Source organism: Natator depressus, chromosome 5, assembly GCF_965152275.1.
Source record: "Natator depressus isolate rNatDep1 chromosome 5, rNatDep2.hap1, whole genome shotgun sequence".
In the NCBI taxonomy this organism is placed as follows: domain Eukaryota; kingdom Metazoa; phylum Chordata; order Testudines; family Cheloniidae; genus Natator; species Natator depressus.
The window spans coordinates 87,991,491-88,000,432 of record NC_134238.1 but is presented as its reverse complement, the minus strand read 5'-3'; the positions used below and the strand labels follow the sequence as shown (position 1 = coordinate 88,000,432).

Genomic DNA, 8,942 nt, shown 5'->3' with positions numbered 1-8,942 from the left:
GGATGGGTTAGATATTGGAGATAAACTTATCCCCATTCACCTTCCCCAGCACACAGACACATGCATGGGTGGATATGTGGGAAAGCAATTGGTTAGTATATTCAAATTGAAGCACTTTTGGGGTGGGGGGTATGTAGGGTGACCAGATAGCAAGTGTAAAAAATCAGGACAGGGAGTTGGGGTAATAGGTGCCTATATAAGAAAAAGCCCCCAAAATCGGGACTGTCCCTACAAAATCGGGACATCTGGTCACCCTAGGGGTATGTGATAGGTTGTTACTTCATCTTCCCCTACAGAAAACCACCTTTAACTTTAATGGCATTAATAGAGAACAAGTGGAGATACTTCTACTGTACCAAAAAAAATCTAGATACAGCACATGACTGCTGCAAAATCCTAAATCTGGCATATGGATCCTGCTGGATCTTGGCAGTTTTTAGCCCCAAACTGTAAATTGTGCAATCTAAACAGAAAACAAATGTTGCCTCCCTTACTTCACTAGAAAAATACACTACATTAAATACAATTTAGCTGAAACATGTTGATTTCTTTCCCTAGACCTGAAGAAGAGTGAAAGCTCGAAAGCTTGTACCTTGCACCAGTAGAAGTTGGTTCAATAAAAGGTATTACCTCCTCTACTTGCCTTTATTAAAATTAAGGGAACTTCAGAGTTATACAGAATGGAAAAAAGGAATGATATTGACTGATGGGTTGGGTTTATGGTGTTTTTTCCTAATGGCAGTGGAAGCAATGAAAGGGATTAAGTGGGGGAGCAAAGACCGATTAGACAGGTGTCGTTTGGCTTCCTTTCCTATATAGATGGCATCTAAGATGAACTACTTTGACCTGAACAGAAAACACGCTGGTTTTTCCTCCTGGCTGGTCTTTAAGGCAAGCTGGGCACCCATCCAGGTCACTAACATTTTGGGCTAGCAACATTTTCTGAGAGATCAACCTTTGGCATCAGCAGGACATCTGGTTCACTCAGTTACTTTTATCTCCATTGCTCCATTCCAAGGACGCCTTGAGCTTTCATGCTTAAGGGCTATCTGAAATGATTTCAATATAGCTTGAGCACTAAAAGCCTCAACAATTGTAGAGCTGAGTAAAGACACCTGTATGGAAATGAAACCATAAAGAATATGAAGAGTAGATGGGGAGTGGAAGAGACAGGAAGAATGTGTGACAAAAATCATGAGAGTGAAGAAAGAGGCTTGTTACAGCCACTTTTGGGGTGCCAGTGTAGTTCAGTGAATGATTTTTTGATTTACCTCTTTGGAAACAACAAAGCAGGTCTCCCATATGTTTGTTGGCCTGGAACTCTCTTTCCGTTCTTCTTTCCTTTGTCCTAGCTTCCTTCCTCTCCCCCTGAATGGAGTGAAATCTGTCTTCTGGCCAGCCACCCTTCCCTGGAACCTGTGCTTTGGGGATGGGACCTAGAGAATGGGTTTTTCATGCCAAATGGCTTCTTTGAGCAGTATAACTCCTTTCAGAGTCGCAGAACCCCATGAAATGTAATGCCTTAGTTGGCTACCTGTCTAACTTACTTTTAATACCATCTCTGGGTTTTTTTGAGCTGCAAGGCCTGATATTTGATTGCTAAATATGGTTCTTGATCATAGCCAGAATAAGTTGATCTGGTGAATGCTTAATGAACTGGCCATAGTTCTGAAAAGGGGGTCTTAAAAATCCTTGCTGACAGTATAACTTAACAGAACCACCACATGCACTAGAGCTGCATCTGCAACTCTTATAGATGTAGCTCAGAGAATAATACTTGCAGCCAGATTAAGAGACTGGTTGGTTCAGTGGGTGAAACAAGCTTCATTCCCCAAATAAACTGCAGCACTAACCTACCGAAATACCATTATTGAAGGTACTCCGGTGCCATCATGATGTCAAATTACTACACAAACTGCTGATACCCAGTAAAAAGGAAAAGGTGAGAAATAAACTGTTTAAGGCTATGTCTATACTAGCACTTTTGTCGGTCAGGAGTGTGAACCCCTCCCTCCTGACAAAAGTTTAATCAACAAAAAGTGCTGGTGTAAACAGCACTGTGTCGTCAGAGAGCATCTCTCACCAACATAGAGCAGCTACACAGGAGACCTTACAGCTGCACAGCTGCAGCAGGACAGGTCCCTCAAATAATGGGTGATATGTGTATATAGACACCTATCAGCCCTAGGCTCAAAGAAGAAATTTTGTATATAAGTCAGGGTAGACACTATTCACAGTTTTTAAATATCAACAGTCCTATCTGTGGCACTTTCTAGACAGTCAATATAAATAATGAAGTATTGGAGTGATATGATTCCATTAGCTCAAGACCATGAGTAAAAATTGCTGCTGCATTCCAAATAAGCTGCAAATTTTCGAGGAGCTCTGTTGAAAGCTATACTCCAAGGGGAATGGAATGACAATAAGCTAAACTCATCATCAGGAGAGCAAGTGTTGCTGTGGTAAGGTTGTCAGAGGCTAAACAAGGGCTGAACCTACACAGGTTGCATAACAAGAAAAAAAAATTTTTTTTGAACCACATTCAACCTGATCTTTTTGTGCCATTGAAAAGGCATGGTCAGAAGCAATACCAACATTTGTAACCTGACTCATTACCTCCAAACAAATCCCTGCAGTAATCAGCAACATGATGCAAAAGAGAGCCTCTTCATAACAAGTTTCTACACAGCAACAAGATTTTTGAGTTCTATAAGGTTCACAGTGACTCAGCAAGCTGGTACTTTTCATGGGGACTGCATATTGTGCATCAGACTTTAAACTTTTGTTTAGCAAAAATAAGTCTCTGCACCTTGTGATAGCAGAGAAAACTCCCCAAATATAAACCAAGATAGTAATATCTGAGTGTACAGCCAGGCCGAAACATTAATTGCAAGAGAGGTGTGAACTGTCCTACCAAGTAGCAGACCTATAATTTCAAAGGAGTTAATTATGAACCTTGGTGATGACATTTTAAATGTCAACATGAACTATTTCACTGCTAATCAAAGTGCTCAAGAAACATGCTCATATAATACAGAACTGCACAATCTTATTTTTGCATCTCAAGTGGATGTTATTTGGGAGACTATTTTTTCCCTTCAAGTGTCATCCCTTCATATATACACTGAATTAACAAAGTGAGAGAGGGAGAGAGAAATCTCTGAGAAATGCTGCAGTTTGGTCACTTCACAGTGATGACAATTGTTCATTAACACCAACTGACTGGTATCTAAGGTTTAATGTGAACCATACTGAAGGGCAATTCCAGACACATCAGCAATATCCTTTTGTCACCAAACCAGCAATCTCTGGTCAGTTGTATGAAAAGCTGCTGTGAGAACCAGCAGGACCTAAATTACCAATTGATCTTGATATAAAACCCTCAGGGAAGATCATTCATCACATGGCCAAGCACAGGCTCAAGTCCAAATGTGCAAATCTCATACTGGAATCTCTGCAGGATGCCATTGGTGTCAAGTACACATAGAATTGAAGGTAAAAATCTTCAAAAGTGGGCACACATTTCTGCATGCAAAGACTTCATGTACAAACTTCCACTGGTAAGTGCACATGGGAGTCTTTGGATGCCTAGTTTGGGCATTGTCAGAGTGCACACACACTTGCGAAGTTTGGTCTTTTTATAGCCATTGTCTTGATCTCCAGAATGGGATATTTGAAACACTGGTAATCAGTCAGTATGCTAGTATCAAAAGATTCCTGAAAATAAGGGTGGACCTCAATGTGTTTACAAGTGATTGGTAGCCTCCATTTGCTAAGGGGTTGATTAAAGCCTTGAATAATGTATGGCAGCCACACTACTTGCTTTAAACAACAAAGAAGGTTGGACTCATAATTATGAATATGAAGGATCCCAGAAGATCATGAATATCCCCCTCAAAACTGACCAGGAACATTCTGGGAACCAGTGAGTCTCAGTAAAAAGGTCCAGAGAAATCACCACCCCATGCCAGTGCACCTTATTTGTGATGAATGTGGCAAATGCATCAATAACTAGCTGAAGGAGCTATCAGCAGTGTGATGCAGTCTGGATTAATCAGACTGTGCATTATCCAAAAAAGTTCAGACAGCAGTACTATGGCTTAGGATAAGTAACTTCTTTTAATCTCATTGATAGCACTCTGTGTATCTTCCTAAACTCTGAGTGAAATTGTGGCCCCATTGAAGTCAATGGCAAAACTCCCATAACTTCAGTGAGGCCCAAATTTCATCACTTGTATTTAAGGACATACTGCAGGTAGCTCTCCAGTTATCTAATCTCCAACAGTTTCAACTCCCACAGTTTATTAGGACAACATAGAAAGAGGGAAAGAAGAGGTACAGGAAAATTAGCAGTAATACTAAATAAAATGCTTGTCTGTTCTCTTCCAAACTGTCGACATGATGGGTGTGCATCCATCTGGCTTTTCATGTTTCACTTAGATTGTTATTGAACAATATCTAACATATGCATATGTTAAAGTAAAAGAACTCCCAAGTTTATAAGTGTTATGGGATTAAGTGGTTCCTCTGACAGTATCTATACATATCCTGGTCAAGAGAATGAGAAACTGATAGGTCAGTGGTTATCAGTTGGTTGATCACAGTCAGCTGTTCAATCCTGGAGACTCGTGATCTCCAGCTGTGGCAGGGCTGCCACTAAGGCAGGCTCCCTGCCTCCCCTGGCCCCATGCCGCTCCTGGAAGTGCCTAGCATACCCCCACAGCCCTTTGGGGAGGGGCAGGGGTCTCTGCACACTTCTCCTGCCTGCACGCACCGCCCCCTCAGCTCCCATTGGCTAGGAACGGGGAACTGTGGCCAATGGGAGCCGCAGTGGTGATGCCTGCAGAGAGGGGCAGTGCGCGGAGCCACGTGCCCCCCCAGAAGGGCGCGTTGGCACCTTCTGGGAGCGGCATGGGGCTGGGGCAGGCAGGGAGTGTGCCCTAGTCCTGCTGCACCACCAATCGGGAGCCACCCCAGCCCTGAGCCCCCTCCCGGAGCCAGCACCCCAAACCCCCTCCTACACCCTGAACCTCCTCCTGAACCCCAAGCCCTTGCCCCAGCCCATATCCCCCTTCCAGAGCCAGTACCCTACACCCCCTCCTGCACCCCAACCCTCTGCCACAACCCAGAGCCCCTCCGGCACCCAAATGCTGTCTCAGAGCTTGCATCCCCTCCTGCACCCCAGCCTGGAGCCCCCTCCCACACTGCAAATAACTTGGCCCCAGCCCAGAGCCTGCACCCCCTCCCGAACCCCAACCCCCTGCCCGTTGAAAGTGAGTGAGAGTGGAGGAGAGCGGGCGATGGAGAGAGGGGGGGATGGAGTGAGCGGGGCGGGGCCTTGGGGAAGGGGAGGGGAAGATCCTGAGTTGCACTTCAATTCAAAAAGTGATCTTGTGTGTAAAAAGGTTGGAGACCACTGAGACAGGTGAAGTGGAATGACAAAGGAAACCTTTGGAGTCTACTGCAGAGGTGTTTGCACTGGCCAAAGTGTCACGAGATTTTCAAAATATAAGACAAGCTTTTTATTCTAATCTTTATAAATCAGACATACAACTATATTGAAGACATGCAGTTACACCACTATAAAAGCAGTGAGTGAGATCAGAACTGGCACTGTGTGTTATGAAGAATTCTCTTCAGAAATCAGTAAGTTAAACATTTATTGAAAACAAGCTGTGGTATTGGGAGAGAAAGGTCAGTTCTGCTTGATTAAACATTACTGAATGAGTACACTTCTATATTACACAAAAAACCCCACAATGTTGTTTCGGAACAGATGGTGGTTCAGCCAACTGTGGTCATTAGGAAGAGTTATACCTTTACTTATCATATACATTTTGACAGGTTTCTAAGCTTTCTCTTTGCTTCATGTCCTGCCCCATGTCTCATTTTTGGACATGTGCATTTTTGGTGCTATTTTGGAAAAAAAAATTATTTCATACATTAGATTTAAATGAGTCAATATAGCTTTCATGCTTTCTCCTGATTTTTAGAGGAAAATGTGCTTTTTACACATCTAGTGTTGTTCTAAATAAAGTCTAATAAACAGGTGTACAAAGTCTGAATGACAGAAGAATAAAGTGTTGCATGCATTTTTAGAGAGGAACATTTTTATGGAGTTAATCTTTTGATAAATAAAGGCATTAAATAATTTACAAAATCTTAGTAACAGCAGAATAAAGTGGCAATACATATGTTAAGATGAATTTTTAGAGGAAAATATTTTATTTGCAGTTAGTACTTTTCTAAATAAAGCTGATTTAAACAATTGCACAAAGGTCAGAAGGTATTAGCGATTGAGAAACTATAACTATAGAGTTAGTTACAGACGCTCCCCGGGTTACGCAAGACCTGACTTACACAAATTCGCCCTTCCGGAAAAAGTTCCATAAGCCAGAAATAGGATTTTTGAGTTGCGGAAATTTTTGCGTAATGTACGGGTATATGTTTCCGACTTACGCAAAATTTGAGTTTTGCAAGGCTTTCTGGAATGGAACGATTGCGTAAGTCGGGGAGCGTCTGTACATATGGCAAGGGACAGCCACCTTTTAAAAGAGCAAGAAAGGGGGGGAAAAAGGCAGAGAGAAGAGTAAATAAAGCATCTTACCTCACAGACTGATACTGGCCAGCAGAATCCCGTGTTCTGGGAGCTTGCAACAAACTGTGCCTCCGTGGTTGAACCAAACAGAAGGTATTTAACCACAGGGTCTCTTGGGAAATCACACATCATAGAACATTAAAATGCATCACATTTTTCTGTGTCTTTCTGAACACAGCTCTTCATGGTTTTATCCACTGATATTTAATTTCCCATATTTTCCTGAGTCACTGAACACAGCACACGTTCCCAGAGTCACAGTGAACACTGCACTTTATTCATTGCAGCATATTCAAATGTAAATTAGAGCTAAAATACCAAACAAAAAGAGCATGCATTTCTTTATTAGGCTTTTGATAAAACCTATGTAAATTTAGCAGACAGCTAAATTCTGTACTAGGTATCAAACTCCTCTTTGTACATAACTGTAGGATTTGTCTTTTTAAAGAATGGTAGGCAGTCCCTTATGAAAGACATGCCTAACCTTTATACCAATTTTCCTTATTCCATTTACTTAAAGTTATGCATTTTTTCATAACCTTTTATATTTATTGGAAATTAGTACCTGTAGACTTTAGCTGCAAAGAGGCCTCTTAATTCAAACCCTGTAACACCAGTTTACAGGATATTATTTCAAAAGTGATTTTTGGGATCAGTATATTATCACCATCATTTGGCTTTACAATGAAAAAATAAAAGTTTAAAAAGACTTTTGTAACTGTGTGAAGGAGAGAGATAAAGACTGTCCCCACTAACACTCTTCGCTGAAGAAACATGTCTCCTGCAACCCCCCACTTTTTTTCAGTGGGTTTAGCAAAATAATTTTTTAATCACATGATAAAAATTAAATAAAATGAAAATTGACATCAAATGTTTTATATTGGAGCTATACATTACACCCTTGAGAGGCAAGAACTAGAAATTACTAAGTTTACATAAGTTCCCTAATTATCATTCTGCAATAGAGACAGGTCTTTGTTACACCTCAAATTTAGCAAAGTTTTGCCTAAACAAAGTGCATAGCATGCAAAATCCCCTCTAAAAATAGTTTGCACATATATAGTTTGTAATTTGTTTTTTATCCGAATTGGAACAAAATGCTTCAATTTTTTCAGCAAAATCGAATTTACAATTTTTTTTGATTGAGTAGAACATTCTATTTTGATAAATAACAGAATGTTTCATTCCTACTTTGACTTTTAAAATGTTTTAAAAATTTGAAATAAAGTCAGTTTGAAATGAAAAATCAAAACATTCTGTTCCAATACTGTAAAAATGGAATGCTTCATTTTGTTTTTTTCCTAAATAAAATTTCATTATAATCAACATGGTCCTCTCTAGATTTCCAAAAAACCAGCATTTTCAAACAGAAAAATCATAGAATCATGAAAAGAATGGCTGGAAGGGATCTCAAGAGGTCATCTAGTCCATCCCGCTGTCTGAGGCAGGAGCAAATATACCTATACCATCCCTGACAAGTGTTTGTTCCTCCTGTTCTTAAAAATCTCCAATGATGGGGATTCCACAGCCTTCCTTGGAAGGCTATTCCAGAATTTAGAAAGTTTTTCCTAATAGCCAACAAATCTCCCTTGCTACAGATTAAGCTGATTACATCTTGTCCTATCGTTGGTGGACACGGAGAACAATTGATCACTGTCCTCTTTGTAACAACCCTTAAAATAGTTGAAGATTTATCAGGTCCTCCCCCCTCAATTGTCTTTTCTTAAGACTAAACAAGCCAAGTTTTTTTTAAAATTTTCATCATAGATCAGGTTTTCTAAACCTTTCATAGTTGTTGTTCTCCTGTAGATTTTCTCGAATTTGTCATAAGAACAGAAGAATGGCAATACTGGGTCAGACCAAAGGTCCATCTAGCCCAGTCTCCTGTCTTCTGACAGTGGCCAATGTCAGACACCCCAGAGGGAATGAACAGAACAGTTAATCATCAAGTCATCCATCCCCTGTCACTCATTCCCAGCTTCTGGCAAACAGAGGCTAGGGACACCATCCTGCCCATCCTGGCTAATAGCTATTGATGGACCTATCCTCCAGGAACTTATCTAGTTCTTTTTTGAACCTTGTTATAGTCTTGGCCTTCACAACATCCTCTGGCAAGGAGTTCCACATGTTGACTATGTGTTTGTTTTAACCTGCTGCCTATTAATTTCATTTGGTGACCACTAGTTCCTGTTTCAGAGTAACAGCCGTGTTGGTCTGTATTCGCAAAAAAAAAGGAGTACTTGTGGCACCTTAGAGACTAACCAATTTATTTGAGCATAAGCTTTCGTTAGCTACAGCTCACTTCATCGGATGCATACTGTGGAAAATACAGAAGATGTTTTAT

General features: G+C 40.8%; 1 protein-coding gene across 3 annotated transcripts in view; it reads left to right on the top strand.

Annotated features, from left to right (window-relative positions):
* The window catches only part of AOPEP (aminopeptidase O (putative)), a 378,987-nt gene that overhangs the window by 984 nt on the left and 369,061 nt on the right, over nucleotides 1–8,942 (top strand). For all 3 annotated transcript variants that reach the window (XM_074953154.1, XM_074953153.1, XM_074953152.1), the window contains exon 2: nucleotides 559–623. The gene's annotated coding sequence lies outside the window, so the exon portion shown is untranslated. The remainder of the gene's footprint in view (nucleotides 1–558; nucleotides 624–8,942) is intronic.